The following is a 16,973-nucleotide window of genomic DNA, read 5'->3' as shown; positions in this document are numbered from 1 at the left end:
GGGGCCGGCGGCAAGGCTCCGGTGACCATCCAGGCTGTACCTGTGATCGTCCCTCTGGAGCTGATGTCCAGTAGCCAAGAAGCCAATCCATCCTGCACGCAGGTGAGTTCACTTCTTCACCCCTAAGTCCCTCGTTGCAGTGATCCTGTTGCCAGCAGGACTCACTGTAAAATAAAAAACCTAAGCTAAACTTTTCTAAGCAGCTCTTTAGGAGAGCCACCTAGATTGCACCCTTCTCGGCCGGGCACAAAAATCTAACTGGCTTGGAGGAGGGTCATAGGGGGAGGAGCCAGTGCACACCACCTGATCGGAAAGCTTTACTTTTGTGCCCTGTCTCCTGCGGAGCCGCTATTCCCCATGGTCCTTTCAGGAACCCCAGCATCCACTAGGACGATAGAGAAATTTGATTTACCTGCTGTAGCTGTGGAAACCAGGTCCGTCAGCCCATCCCCAAACAATACATCACCCTTATAGGGTAGTACTTCCGTATGTTTTTTGGAATCCGCATCACCCGTCCATTGGCGAGTCCATAAGGATCTTCTCGCTGAGATAGACATGGAATTGGCCCTAGAAGCTAGCAATCCAATGTCCCTTTGAGCATCCCTCATAAATAAGACTGCGTCTTTTATATGGGCTAGTTAGGAATATAGTATCCTTATCTATATTATCAAATTGATCTGTCAGCTCATCTGTCCAAGCTGCAATTGCGCTACACACCCATGCCGACGCAATTGTCGGTCTTAGCACAGCACCCGTATGAGAATAAATACACTTTAATGTAGTTTCTTGCCTGCGATCTGCAGGGTCCTTAAGGGCCGCTGTGTCAGGAGACGGTAGCGCCACTTTCTTGGACAAGCACGTCAGGGACTTGTCCACAGTGGGGGACGATTCCCAAATCTCCCTGTCCTGCTTAGGGAAGGGGTATATAAATTCTTTTGGGGATCTGCGGTCTCTTTTCCGGAGTCACCCAAGCTTTTCCAAAGAAATCATTTAATTCATGAGATGCGGGAAAATTAATAATCTGTTTCTTTCCCTTAAACATGTGTACCCTTGTGTCGGGGACCGAGGGTTCATCCTCAATATGCAACACATCCCTTCTTGCCACAATCATACACTGAATGGTTTTAGTCACCCTAGGGTGCAATTTTACTTCGTCGTAGTCGACACTGGAATCAGAATCCGTGTCGGTAGTAGTGTCTTGTGTTAAGGGACGCTTACAGGCCCCATGAGTCGGTCCAATCCGAGGATTGACCCCCTGATGTCCCCCCTAATTCAGCCTTATCAAGCCTTTTATGTAAAGATGCCACACTTGCATTCAACATATGCCACATGTCCATCCAATCCGGAGTCGGCACAACCGACGGGAACACCACTCATTTGCTCCACCTCCTCCTTGGAGAAGCCTTCCGCCTCAGACATGTCGACACTCACGTACCGACACCCCACACACACAGGGATTAACCTATAAGGGGACAAAACTCCAAGAAGGCCCTTAGAGACAGAGAGAGAGTATGCCAGCACACACCAGCGCTTAAAAACACTGGAAAAAATATGACCAGATAGCGCTTTTTTTTTTATATATAATATACCAATTCCCACTCACTGCGTCGCTAATGTGCCCCCCTCCTCTTTTTTCCAGCCTGTGAAGTTCAGCAGGGGAGAGACCAGGGAGCCAGCGTTCATGCATGCAGCTTCTGTGGAGAAAATGGTGCTGGTTAGTGCTGAGGATCAAGCCTTGCCCACCCGACGGCGGGCTTCGGTCCCAGTGACTTTTCTATTAAAATGGCGGGGGATCTTAGATTTACTGCCTCCGCAGCCTAATCTATCTGAATTTGCCCAAAAGTGAGGAATATTGCTGCCCAGGGCGCCCCCCCCTGCGCCCTGCACCCTTCAGTGCTGCTCTGTGTGTGTGACTGGGAGCAATGGCGCGCAGGTACCTTACCTCATGAAGATCTGATGTCTTCTGCCGCCTAAGATGTCTTCTGCCTTCACATCCCGGCTTCTATCTTCGGCATCTGTGAGGAGGACGGCGGCGCGGCTCTGGGACGAACCCCAGGTGAGACCTGTGTTCCGACTCCCTCTGGAGCTAATGGTGTCCAGTAGCCTTAGAAGCAGTGCCCAACTTGACAAGCCAGCTCTGCTTCTCTCTCCTCAGTCCCACGAAGCAGGGAGCCTGTAGCCAACAGGACTCCCTGAAAATAAAAAACCTAACAAAATTATTTTTTAACAGAAAACTCTGGAGAGCTCTCTGCAGTGCACCCATTCTCCTCTGGGCACAAGATCTAACTGAGGTCTGGAGGAGGGGCATAGAGGGAGGAGCCAGTGCACACCCATAGTAAAAGTTCTTTTTAGGTGCCCTATCTCCTGCGGAGCCTGTCTATACCCCATGGTCCTTACGGAGTCCCCAGCATCCTCTAGGACGTAAGAGAAAATTTAGATTTACCAGCTGTAGCTGTGGAGATCAGGTCCGAGAGACCTTCCCCAAACAATTCCTCACCCCTGTAAGGTAAAACCTCCATATGCCTCTTTGAGTCGGCATCACCTGTCCATTGCCGGGTCCATAGGACTCGTCTAGCAGAAGTCGACATAGCGACTTTGAGCATCTCTCATATATAAGACAGCATCTTTTATATGCCCTAGGGTCAATAAAATGGTATCCTTATCTAGGGTCTCAATTTCCGCTGATAAGGTATCTGTCCATGCTGCTACAGCACTACAAACCCAGGCCGACGCAATTGCCGGTCTGAGTAAGGTACCAGAATGTGTGCAAATGGACTTCAAGGTAATCTCCTGCTTGCGGTCAGCAGGATCCCTGAGGGTAGCCGTATCTTGGGATGGCCGCGCTACCTTTTTGGATAAGCGTGTCAATGCTTTTTCCACCCTAAGGGAGAATTCTCACCGTATCCTGACCGTTGGCGGGAAAGGATACGCCATAAGAATCCTTTTGGGAATCTGCAGTTTTTTGTCTGGAGATTCCCAAGCTTTTTCACATAATTCGTTCAACTCATGTGAGGGGGGAAAGGTTACCTCAGGTTTCTTTCCCTTATACATGTGTACCCTTGTGTCAGGGACAGGGGGTTCCTCTGTGATATGCAAAACATCTTTTATTGCAATAATCATATACATTTAGCCAATTTTGGCTGTAATTTTGCATCATCATAGTCGACACTGGAGTCAGAATCCGTGTCGGTATCTATCTATTATTTGGGATAGTGAGCGCTTTTGAGACCCCGAAGGTCCCTGCGACATAGGGACAGACATGGGTTGACTCCCTGGCTGTACCCTAACTTCAGCTCTAATCTTTTGTGCAATAAATTTACATTAGCACATAAAACATTCCACATATCCATCCAGTCAGGTGTCGGCGTTGTCGACGGAGACACCACATTCATTTGCTCCCCGTCTTCTCTAGGAGAGCCTTTTACCTCAGACATGTCGACACACGCGTCGTACAGACACACCACACACTCAGGGAATCATCTTATCTGAAGACAGTTTCCCCACAAGGCCCTTTGGAGAGACAGAGAGAGAGTATGCCAGCACACACCCCAGCGCTATATGACCCAGGAAAAAAACACAATAAATATATGTTTACCCAGTAGCGCTGTGTATATATGTATATATGCGCCTAATTATGTGCCCCCCTCTTCTTTAAAACCCTCTTTCACTGTGGTATAAGCAGGGGAGAGTCCGGGGAGCTTCCTCTCAGCTGTGCTGTGGAGAAAATGGCGCTGGTGAGTGCTGAGGGAGAAGCCCCGCCCCCACGGCGGCGGGCTTCTGTCCCGCTCAAATACACTAAAAATTGGCGGGGGCTCTTATATATACTGTATACAGAGGCCAGCTGTATACATATATACTTTTGCCAAAGAGAGGTTCATATGCTGCCCAGGGCGCCCCCCCCCCCCCCCTGCGCCCTTACAGTGACTGCCGTGTGTGAGGTGTATGTGAGCAATGGCCAGAGCCGGTCCTAACCAATATGATGCCCTAGGCAATATTTTGGCTGGTGCCCCCTAGCACCGCCGCTAGTTCTGCAGGAGATGCCTGGCATGAGTCAGCTGGCAGCTCTGCTAACATCGGGCGCCTTTTGTCTATGAAAATGCATCGTATTTGCATTACTATGTGGCTAGGATGCACAAGCAGCTTCTGCTGATTAAAATGATATACAGCATGCCTATATTCTGTGTGCGACTGCGGCTATATCTGCATATGAAATGCTACATTACAGTGATTTCCAGGACTACACTACAATGTAGCTTTTCGGATGCAGATAAAGCAGCAGTCACACACAGAATATAGGCATGCCGCATATCATTTTAATCAGCAGAAGCTGCTGGTGCCCCTAAGCATACCAAATGCCCTAGGCATTTGCCTAGTTTGCCTATGCCTAAGGCCGGCTCTGGCAATGGCGCACAGCTTTACTGCTGGGCGTTACATTAGTGAAGATCTGAAGTCTTCTGCCGCCTCTGAAGTCTTCTTTCTTCTCATACTCACCCGGCTTCTATCTTCCGGCTCTGTGAGGAGGACGGCGGCGCGGCTCCGGGACGAACTCCAGGGTGAGACCTGTGTTCCGACTCCCTCTGGAGCTAATGGTGTCCAGTAGCCTAAGAAGCAGAGCCTTGAAACTCACAGAAGTAGGTCTGCTTCTCTCTCCTCTGTGCCTCGATGCAGGGAGTCTGTTGCCAGCAGGTCTCCCTGAAAATAAAAAACCTAACAAAACACTTTGACAGGAAACTCAGGAGAGCTCCCTGTAATGCACCCAGTCTCCTCTGGGCACAGTGTTAAACTGAGGTATGGAGGAGGGGCATAGAGGGAGGAGCCAGTGCACACCCAGACCTAAAGTCTTTCTTAAAGTGCCCATGGCTCCAGCGGAGCCCGTCTATCCCCATGGTCCTTACGGAGTCCCCAGCATCCTCTAGGACGTAAGAGAAAAAAAAATAAGATTTTACTTACCGATAAATCTATTTCTCGTAGTCCGTAGTGGATGCTGGGGACTCCGTCAGGACCATGGGGAATAGCGGGCTCCGCAGGAGACAGGGCACATCTAAAAAGCCTTTTAGGTCACATGGTGTGTACTGGCTCCTCCCCCTATGACCCTCCTCCAAGCCTCAGTTAGGTACTGTGCCCGGACGAGCGTACACAATAAGGAAGGATCTTGAATCCCGGGTAAGACTCATACCAGCCACACCAATCACACCGTACAACTTGTGATCTGAACCCAGTTAACAGTATGATAACAAAACGAAGTAGCCTCTAAAAAGATGGCTCACAACAATAGTAATAACCCGATTTTTGTAACAATAACTATGTACAAACATTGCAGACAATCCGCACTTGGGATGGGCGCCCAGCATCCACTACGGACTACGAGAAATAGATTTATCGGTAAGTAAAATCTTATTTTCTCTAACGTCCTAGTGGATGCTGGGGACTCCGTCAGGACCATGGGGATTATACCAAAGCTCCCAAACGGGCGGGAGAGTGCGGATGACTCTGCAGCACCGAATGAGAGAACTCACGGTCCTCCTTAGCCAGAGTATCAAATTTGTAAAATTTTACAAACGTGTTCTCCCCTGACCACGTAGCTGCTCGGCAAAGTTGTAATGCCGAGACCCCTCGGGCAGCCGCCCAGGATGAGCCCACTTTCCTTGTGGAGTGGGCCTTTACAGATTTAGGCTGTGGCAGGCCTGCCACAGAATGTGCAAGTTGGATTGTGCTACATATCCAACGTGCAATCGTCTGTTTAGACGCAGGAGCACCCATCTTGTTGGGTGCATACAATATAAACAACGAGTCAGATTTTCTGACTCCAGCTGTCCTTGAAATATATATTTTCAATGCTCTGACAACGTCCAGTAACTTGGAGTCCTCCAAGTCGCTAGTCGCCGCAGGCACCACAATAGGCTGGTTCAAGTGAAAAGCCGAAACCACCTTAGGGAGAAATTGAGGACGTGTCCGCAATTCTGTCCTGTCCGAATGGAAAATCAGATATGGGCTTTTGTACGACAAAGCCGCCAATTCTGAAACTCTCCTGGCTGAAGCCAGGGCCAATAGCATGGTTACCTTCCATGTAAGGTATTTTAAATCTACCGATTTTAAAGGCTCAAACCAATGAGATTTGAGAAAATTTAGAACCACGTTCAAATCCCACGGTGCCACTGGAGGCACTATTGGGGGTTGTATATGTAGTACACCTTTTACAAAAGTCTGTACTTCAGGCACTGACGCCAATTCTTTCTGGAAGAAAATTGATAAGGCCGAAATTTGAACTTTAATGGACCCCAATTTTAGGCCCATAGACAATCCTGCTTGCAGGAAATGTAAGAATCGACCCAATTGAAATTCTTCCGTTGGAGCCTTCTTGGCCTCACACCACGCAACATATTTTCTCCAAATACGGTGATAATGTTGTGCGGTCACATCTTTCCTGGCTTTAATTAAAGTCGGAATAACTTCCTCAGGAATGCCCTTTTCTTTTAGAATCCGGCGTTCAACCGCCATGCCGTCAAACGCAGTCGCGGTAAGTCTTGGAACATACAAGGTCCCTGTTGAAGCAGGTCCCTTCTTAGAGGTAGAGGCCACGGATCCTCCGTGAGCATCTCTTGAAGTTCTGGATACCAAGTTCTTCTTGGCCAGTCCGGAGCTACCAGTATTGTTCTTACTCCTCTTTTCCGTATAATTCTCAGTACCTTTGGTATGAGAGGCAGAGGAGGGAACACATATACTGACTGGTACACCCATGGTGTTACCAGAGCGTCCACAGCTATTGCCTGTGGGTCTCTTGACCTGGCGCAATACCTGTCCAACTTTTTGTTGAGGCGAGACGCCATCATGTCCACCTTTGGTTTTTCCCAACGGTTCACCATCATGTTGAAAACTTCTGGATGAAGTCCCCACTCTCCCGGGTGAAGGTCGTGTCTGCTGAGGAAGTCTGCTTCCCAGTTGTCCACTCCCGGGATGAACACTGCTGACAGTGCTACGACATGATTCTCCGCCCAGCGCAGAATCCGTGCAGTTTCCGTCATTGCACTTCTGCTTCTCGTGCCGCCTTGTCGGTTGACGTGGGCGACTGCCGTGATGTTGTCGGACTGGATCAGCACCGGCTGATCCTGAAGCAGAGGTCTTGCTTGGCTTAGGGCATTGTATATCGCTCTTAGCTCCAGTATATTTATGTGAAGAGACTTTTCCAGGTTTGACCACACACCCTGGAAGTTTCTTCCCTTTGTGACTGCTCCCCAACCTCGTAGGCTGGCATCCGTAGTCACCAGGACCCAGTCCTGTATGGAATCTGCCGAAAGGAATCGCTTCGTACGAAGCCACCATTTTTCCCAGGACTCTCGTGCATTGATGTACTGACACAGTTCCTGGTTTTAGGAGGTTCCTGACAAGTTCGGATAGCTCCTTTGCCTTCTCCTCTGGGAGAAATACCCTTTTTCTGAACCGTGTCCAGAATCATGCCCAAAAACAACAGATGTGTTGTCGGAGTCAATTGAGATTTTGGAAGATTTAGAATCCACCCATGTTGCCGAAGCACTACTTGTGATAGTGCCACACTGGCTTCCAGCTGTTCTCTAGACTTTGCCCTTATTAGGAGATCGTCCAAGTACGGGATAATTAATACGCCTTTTCTTCGTAGAAGAACCATCATTTCGGTCATTACCTTGGTAAAGACCCGAGGAGCCGTGGACAAACCAAACGGCAGCGTTTGAAACTGATAATGACAGTCTTGTATCACGAACCTGAGATACCCTTGGTGTGAAGGGTAAATTGGGACATGTAGATAAGCATCTTTTATGTCCAAGGACACCATGAAGTCCCCCTCTTCCAGGTTTGCTATCACTGCTCTGAGTGACTCCATCTTGAACTTGAATTTCTGTATATACAGGTTCAAGGATTTCAGATTTAGAATAGGTCTTACCGAACCGTCCGGTTTCGGTACCACAAATAGTGTGGAATAATACCCCTTTCCCTGTTGTAGGAGGGGTACCTTGACTATCACCTGCTGAGAATACAGCTTGTGAATGGCTTCCAAAACCAACGTCCTTTCTGAGGGAGACGTTGGTAAAGCAGACTTTAGGAACCGGCGAGGAGGAGACCTTTCGAACTCCAGCATGTACCCCTGAGATATTATCTGCAGGACCCACGGGTCTACTTGTGAGTGATCCCATTGATTGCTGAAATTTTTGAGCCGACCCCCCACCGTTCCTAAGTCCACTTGTACAGCCCCAGCGTCATACTGATGGCTTTGTAGAAACCGGGGCGGGCTTCTGTTCCTGGGTAGGGGCTGCTTGCTGCCCTTTCTTACCCTTTCCTCTGCCTCGCGGCAGATAAGACTGTCCTTTTGGTCGCTTTTTATAGGAGCGAAAGGACTGCGGCTGAAAAGACGGTGTCTTTTTCTGTTGGGAAGGAGTCTGAGGTAAAAAAGTGGATTTGCCGGCAGTTGCCGTGGCCACCAAGTCCGAAAGACCGACCCCAAACAATTCCTCTCCCTTGTATGGCAATACTTCCATATGCCTCTTGGAATCCGCATCACCTGACCACTGTCGCGTCCATAAACTTCTTCTGGCAGATATGGACATTGCGCTTACTCTTGATGCTAGAGTACAAACATCTCTCTGAGCATCTCGCATATAAAGAAAAGCATCCTTTAATTGCTCTAGAGTCAATAAAATACTGTCCCTATCCAGGGTATCAATATTTTCAGTCAGAGAATCCAACCACACTACCCCAGCACTGCACATCCAGGCTGAGGCTATTGCCGGTCGCAGTATAACACCAGTATGCGTGTATATACTCTTCAGTGTAGTTTCCAGCCTCCTATCTGCTGGATCCTTGAGGGCGGCCGTATCAGGAGACGGCAACGCCACTTGCTTTGATAAACGTGTGAGCGCCTTATCCACCCTAGGGGGTGTTTCCCAGCGCGCCCTAACCTCTGGTGGGAAAGGGTATAATGCCAATAACTTCTTTGAAATTGGCAATTTTCTATCGGGGGTAACCCACGCTTCATCACACACATCATTCAATTCCTCTGATTCTGGGAAAAATACAGGCAGTTTTTTAACCCCCCACATAATACCCCTTTTTGAGGTACCAGTAGTATCAGAGAGCTGCAAAGCCTCCTTCATTGCCGTGATCATATAACGTGTGGCCCTATTGGAAAATACGTTTACTTCCTCACCGTCGACACTAGATTCATCTGTGTCGGTACCCGTGTCGACTGACTGAGGTAAGGGACGTTTTACAGCCCCTGACGGTGTCTGAGATGCCTGAACCGGTACTAACTGGTTTGCCGGGCGTCTCATTTCGTCAACTGACTTTTGTAATGTGCTGACATTATCACGTAATTCCATAACCAAAGCCATCCATTCCGGTGTCGACTCCCTAGGGGGTGACATTACCATCATCGGCAATTGCTCTGCCTCCACACCAACTTCGTCCTCATACATGTCGACACACACGTACCGACACACACAGCAGCCACACAGTGAATGCTCTATTGAAGACAGGACCCTCCTAGCCCTTTGGGGAGACAGAGGGAGAGTTTGCCAGCACACACCAAAAGCGCTATACTGTATATAACAACCCTAGAAGGTGTTGTTTCTATATATGCGCTCTCAATATATAATTATATCGCCAATTTATGCCCCCCCTCTCTTTGTTACCCTGTTTCTGTAGTGCAGTGCAGGGGAGAGTCGTGGGAGCCTTCCTCACCAGCGGAGCCGTGCAGGAAAATGGCGCCGAGTGCTGAGGAGAATAAGCTCCGCCCCTTTTTCGACGGCTTTTCTCCCGGTTTTTTTAATAAACTGGCCTGGGTTAAATACATACATATAGCCTTAATGGCTATATGTGATGTATTTATTTGCCTCTAAGGTACTCTATATTGCTGCCCAGGGCGCCCCCAGCAGCGCCCTGCACCCTCCGTGACCGAGATCCGTGAGCCGTGTAGCAACAATGGCGCACAGCTGCAGTGCTGTGCGCTACCTCTATGAAGACTGAAGTCTTCTGCCGCCTGTTTCCGGACCTCCGTTCTGCCGTTCTTCAGCGTCTGTAAGGGGGATCGGCGGCGCGGCTCCGGGACGAACCCCAGGCTGACCTGTGTTCCGACTCCCTCTGGAGCTCAGTGTCCAGTAGCCTAAGACTTCAATCCTCCTGCAGGCAGGTGAGTTGCAAGTCTCTCCCCTAAGTCCCTCGTTGCAGTGCTCCTGTCGCCAGCAGGAGACACTGATTAGAAACCTAAAAAAAAAAACTTTTCTAACTAGCTCTTTAAGAGAGCCACCTAGATTGCACCCTCTCGGACGGGCACAAAAACCTAACTGAGGCTTGGAGGAGGGTCATAGGGGGAGGAGCCAGTACACACCATGTGACCTAAAAGGCTTTTTAGATGTGCCCTGTCTCCTGCGGAGCCCGCTATTCCCCATGGTCCTGACGGAGTCCCCAGCATCCACTAGGACGTTAGAGAAATAAAAAATAAATATATACATATACACACACACATATATATATATATATATATATATATATATATATATATATATATATATATATATATGTGTACAAAGGAAGCTAGTAGCGCCACAGAAGTAGTATCAAAGTTATAAACAACAGTATTAGGAAGAGAGTGTTCTGAATTGATTTGACAAGAGAAATATATATATATGTTACCTGGAGGACACTCCCTATAGGCTATTAGGGCGTCAGCTTATGGACCTCAAAAAACATATAGGCACTGGTACATATGCCTAGAGATTTAGAAATGGGTACGGGAGGATGAGGTACTTGCAAGCGACCAAAGGTGTCGAATTAGTAATAATATAAATAATATAAAAGCCAGGTGTTCAATAAATACATAAAAGATTTAATTTCAGAATACAACACACTAAAAAAGGGGGAGGGGGGTATTTCACAAAAGGTGTGCAATTGTTTTTAAAAAATGTGTAAACAATTACTTTAAAAATGCAACCTAATCAATAAAATCTGGTATAAAAACAGCAGAGTTGAAGCTAAAAAATTACAACACATATACCAAAAATCGATGAAAGGTACATAAAAGCATGAGCAATAAGTACAAAATATGCAGGATAGACGTAAAAAAGGAGTAAAAAATGGGAGAGAGGTAGCTTAACTTCAATAGTAGAGGTATATTCAGAGTGGCACCCAACGCGTTTCGTCCCTCATGGACTTCATCAAGGGGTGGTGAGAGGCTAGAGACAGAGCATATTTATACCTCCTGGCTATGGGAGGTGTTAACAGCATCACTTCCTGTTTGTTAATTGGTGAGTTGCTGTGGTGGTATCAAAATACATATATAAACACTTAGACATAGGATGAATAAGGTAGGGAGGCTTACTAATACATTCAATTACAAAGACGATGTTAAATAGAGCCATAATAACGTAGATGACATAAAAAACGGAAAAGTCCGCCAACTTCCGGTCCGGACTGTGTGGGACGTCATGTCCGCCCCACTTCCGCCCCTCTTCCGGTGGCGTTACGTCCGTTGTGCGCATGCGCATGCGCCGGCTGGGCACCGTGCGATGCGGATACCTTGTGTGTTTTTACTGCTAAAGACGGCGGCCATCTTTATGGTTATCCAAACTTAGATAAAGTGCTGCTGCGAGTATAAATCTTCAGTGTGTTGTCACTTAGGAGGGCGGCGGCCATCTTTTTGGTTGTCAGAAGACGGAATGAAGTCCTGCTGCCAGTAAAGTTCATAGGCTGCGGTCCATATGGTTTAATGTCTTGGAGAATTCTTAGAATGGGTAGGCTATGGATTAGCCTACAAGATATATAAATATATAATATAATTTAATGGAACGATGGGGGAACGAATAAAAATACGCAGACGGCGGATATAAATTGCAGGTGATGGATAGGTACGGCATCATGAAGAAAGTGCCCAAAAGTAAGTTATATTATATATTTATATATCTTGTATGCATATACCTATATCCTATAGCTAATAATATTTAATCCATAGCCTACCCATTCTAAGAATTCTCCATCAGCAACCCTCTCAATACCGTTTTTATTCATGCCTGCTATTTATATGCCTTATTTATTTACATGCCTTTTTATCTTTTTCGTTTTTATGTACCCTCCGGGGAGATGTACCATCTAACATGCAAAACCACCTCAAAGGTTTACTCATATCTAAACCTATAATTCACGTACTAAGACATTAAACCATATGGACCGCAGCCTATGAACTTTACTGGCAGCAGGACTTCATTCCGTCTTCTGACAACCAAAAAGATGGCCGCCGCCCTCCTAAGTGACAACACACTGAAGATTTATACTCGCAGCAGCACTTTATCTAAGTTTGGATAACCATAAAGATGGCCGCCGTCTTTAGCAGTAAAAACACACAAGGTATCCGCATCGCACGGTGCCCAGCCGGCGCATGCGCATGCGCACAACGGACGTAACGCCACCGGAAGAGGGGCGGAAGTGGGGCGGACATGACGTCCCACACAGTCCGGACCGGAAGTTGGCGGACTTTTCCGTTTTTTATGTCATCTACGTTATTATGGCTCTATTTAACATCGTCTTTGTAATTGAATGTATTAGTAAGCCTCCCTACCTTATTCATCCTAAGTGTTTATATATGTATTTTGATACCACCACAGCAACTCACCAATTAACAAACAGGAAGTGATGCTGTTAACACCTCCCATAGCCAGGAGGTATAAATATGCTCTGTCTCTAGCCTCTCACCACCCCTTGATGAAGTCCATGAGGGACGAAACGCGTTGGGTGCCACTCTGAATATACCTCTACTATTGAAGTTAAGCTACCTCTCTCCCATTTTTTACTCCTTTTTTACGTCTATCCTGCATATTTTGTACTTATTGCTCATGCTTTTATGTACCTTTCATCGATTTTTGGTATATGTGTTGTAATTTTTTAGCTTCAACTCTGCTGTTTTTATACCAGATTTTATTGATTAGGTTGCATTTTTAAAGTAATTGTTTACACATTTTTTAAAAACAATTGCACACCTTTTGTGAAATACCCCCCTCCCCCTTTTTTAGTGTGTTGTATTCTGAAATTAAATCTTTTATGTATTTATTGAACACCTGGCTTTTATATTATTTATATTATTATTAATTCGACACCTTTGGTCGCTTGCAAGTACCTCATCCTCCCGTACCCATTTCTAAATCTCTAGGCATATGTACCAGTGCCTATATGTTTTTTGAGGTCCATAAGCTGACGCCCTAATAGCCTATAGGGAGTGTCCTCCAGGTAACATATATATATATATATATATCTCTTGTCAAATCAATTCAGAACACTCTCTTCCTAATACTGTTGTTTATAACTTTGATACTACTTCTGTGGCGCTACTAGCTTCCTTTGTACACACCTTTTTTCTTGGTATCATTGCTTCCAGCTGCCTGGAGTGAACCAGTATCAAACACAGTATGTTTGGAATAAATGAACGCACTAATAAAAGGAGTAATGTGTGCCAAAAGATTTTCAATGAGACTACTATCCCCGAGACTGAACAAACCAACACCGACTTGGATGACATGTTTTGGAATATTGAAAGACTGTTAACCAAGGAAGTAAAAGCATGGTGGGACATCAGGGGTTTAGAACATTATGTCAGTGTCAATAGGGTCCCGAGGGGCTTAAGGATAATGAAACAGCCTACTTTTGGAAAAGAGAACCAAGATTTTTTACAAGAATGGGACAAAACCCTGCATAACTGTTCAATTAATCTCATGAAATTACTCATCACGGAGAAAAAACGCATTATCTCAGACCTAGAAGTAGAAATAAAAGAGGCTGAGAGTAAAATGGAAGTACACAAAGATAAAGAGGATTTCAGGATTAATGAGAAGGTACTAAATAAAAAACTGGAACGCATAGAAGATGAGGTTATCAGAAACAAAGAAAGGAAATTCGCTAGAGACAGACATGACTATGAAAATAACCAGGTCAAGAATTGGAGTCGCTTCTCTGAAGGAGGACAGGTAGCTCCCAAAGTGAGAAGGGAGTATTGGAAAACTGTCCCCAGCAAATTCAGAGGCCCTAGACCGACTACCAAAGAGAGCCAGGAATTACACAACTTCAAAACAACCAATAGATTTGCAGCGTTACAGAGACTTGACTCCACCACTCAGGAGTCTTTTTTATCACCAGGTACGAACCACCACCACCCCCGAGATACAACAAAGACACCTGCAAGAATGAAAAACATCACACCTCGCAAAAGAAGATTCGAAGACGAAGAGGATGTCGCGGGGGTAGGAGGGAGAAGACTCTACAAAAGACGAAATCTTGTATAGAACCCCCTGTACCCAAAGGTATCTTCAATCTTTCAAGTCACGCCCTGACGAACCATGAGACTACACTTCTTAACAAAGGCCTCTCCTTTGCACCCACAAAGGGCATGAATAAGTTCGATGTTTTCATCGATTTGAATAAATTCGTAAGAAAAATCACACTTAAACGTCACTTTATAAAAAAAGAGGATGCAGTGATACAGAATTATGAACAATCAAAATCAGGCTTGAAGCCCACTTCTAAATTTTACCCTTTGGAATCAAAGGGTCATAATGTGGGTCTCTTCTATGAGTTAGTCAAAAAGGATCTACTTGATGCTAACATCTCATCTATAAAGGAGAAAAATCTCTCAAATAGAGAGACGGAAGCCATCAAACACCTACAAGAAAATAAAAACATTGTTATAAAACCTGCTGACAAAGGGGGGGGGTTAGTTATTATGGACAGAGAAGCCTATGTCGCAGAAGCACTCAGACTGTTAGGAGACCGGGCATCCTACGCCCCACTGCCAAGTGACCCTAAAGAACCTTTCGTGGAAGAACTGAGACTCATGCTTCTTAAGGCTTTTAGAAAAGAGATACTGATGAAAGATGAATTCCAGTATCTCCTAAACTCTAACCCCACCACCCCCATTTTCTACTTTCTCCCAAAGGTACATAAATCCTTGGATAACCCCCCTGGTAGGCCAATAGTGGCAGGTATCGATTCTCTGACTTCACATCTGTCAGAATACGTGGACATATTCCTGAGGAAATATGTGATGGAACTGCCGGCCTTTCTTAAGGATACCACATCGGTTCTGAACCTTCTGGAACCACTACAATGGAAGGATACATACAGGTGGGCCACAATCGATGTGCAATCTTTATACACCTGTATAGAACATGAAAAGGGCATCGAGGCATGTAACAACTTCCTAATTCTGGACCCTCAAATTACAGAAGATCATAGACTATTTTTATGTGAGCTCATGAATTTTATACTTAAACATAATTATTTTACATTTTTAGACGGATTTTATCTTCAAACTTGTGGAACAGCTATGGGTACTATCTTCGCACCTAGTTTTGCAAATCTGTTCATGGGACAATGGGAGAATGACTACATTTACACCAATCACCCATACCAACAGAATATCATCTTTTACAAACGCTATATAGATGATATTCTATTAATTTGGGAGGGAGACCAGTTGAGTTTTAAAGAATTTTTAACCTACATCTCGGACAACAGCATGAACCTCAAATTCACGGCCAATGAGAACACAGAACAGATCGAGTTCCTGGATCTCGTGCTATCACATTCAGGAGAGGAAATCATCACAAGCAATTATATTAAGAAGGTGGACATGAATAGTTATGTCCACTATAGAAGTAATCACCGGCAACAATGGAAGGATAACACCCCCTTCTCCCAATTCAATAGAATAGCGAGGAATTGCAAGAAGGTAGAGGACAGAGATCAACAACTTGAAGTGTACAAAGGAAGATTCAAGGAAAAGGGATACCCATCCCGACTCCTAGAAGAAGCTACAACTAAGACTAAAGGTTTAGAAAGAAGGGATCTTCTGAAGTATAAACCTAAGGACATCAAGGAGGACACAGTCAAGTTTATCACAACGTACAGCAGACATGAGAAACTAATTAAGGACGTCCTTAAAAAGCACTGGAATATTTTGCTCATGGACCCCATACTTAAAGACTACCTCACTAAAGAGCCTAAAATGGTCTTTCGAAAATCCAGGAGTTTGAAAGATCTCATAGCCCCAAGTATGCTGAGGAACCCAGAAGTCGTTAGCATGATGCCTAAATGTGTGGGAAGCTTCAAATGTGGGAGGTGTAACATTTGTAGATACCTCCATCCAAATAGGAAATCATTCCACAATGACAAAACTAACAAGGACTACCGTATCAAACAATTCATCAACTGTAATACCCCATCGGTGATTTACCTTCTGGAATGTCCCTGCAAACTAAAGTACATTGGGAAGACTAAGAGACCCCTTAAAATACGCATCCAGGAACATGTCAGGAATATCAAGAACAAAGTCCTCACTCATGCAGTATCCAAACACTTCAATCTTTGCCACAACTCGGATCCAGAGGCACTAACGTATAAAGGAATTGAACTGGTTGCATTGGGAGATAGAGGCGGAGACCTTTCGAATCTCCTTTCCAGGAGAGAGATGTTCTGGATATACGAACTGAACACGCTCCATCCGGATGGCTTCAACGAAGGGTACGAAATAGCCCCATTCCTGTGATATAAACTATTCCGTTTCCTATGTTTTTCACTCCTGCCTCCCCCCAAAAAAAAAAACCAAAAAAAAAAAAAACCCCTTCTTTTTCGATATATACTGCACTGCTCACTACGCTTTTGGACTTAGTTTATTAAACCGGCTTGGCCAAAACCTGGTTGTTTCCAGACAGCATCTTTAACATGATGCATTTAGTGGCTACTCCAGTTAGCCGACATGGCATAATACGTAAAAATCACTCTCTTGCACTAGTAACGTATCTACTCCCCTTCTGCTTACCCTCTCTGTCACTTGTGAGCTCATTATGCTATCCACTGCTTATATGAGACCCCGTCTCCTACCCAGCCCTATATATTACAACCATACCTCCTTGGGGACGCCCAACACCGTCCGATCTTGGAAGCTAAGCAAGGTTGGGCCCGGTCAG

General features: G+C 45.7%; 1 protein-coding gene and 1 pseudogene across 1 annotated transcript in view; one reads left to right on the top strand and one right to left on the bottom strand.

Moving 5' to 3' along the window:
- The window catches only part of TADA2B (transcriptional adaptor 2B), a 52,125-nt gene that overhangs the window by 30,013 nt on the left and 5,139 nt on the right, over positions 1 to 16,973 (bottom strand). The gene's annotated exons all lie outside the window — the stretch shown is intronic.
- The window catches only part of LOC134940533 (5S ribosomal RNA), a 119-nt pseudogene continuing 44 nt past the window's right edge, over positions 16,899 to 16,973 (top strand).

The sequence above is a fragment of the Pseudophryne corroboree genome, chromosome 1 (assembly GCF_028390025.1).
Source record: "Pseudophryne corroboree isolate aPseCor3 chromosome 1, aPseCor3.hap2, whole genome shotgun sequence".
NCBI classification, from domain to species: domain Eukaryota; kingdom Metazoa; phylum Chordata; class Amphibia; order Anura; family Myobatrachidae; genus Pseudophryne; species Pseudophryne corroboree.
This window is presented reverse-complemented; position numbering and strand designations above follow the sequence as displayed.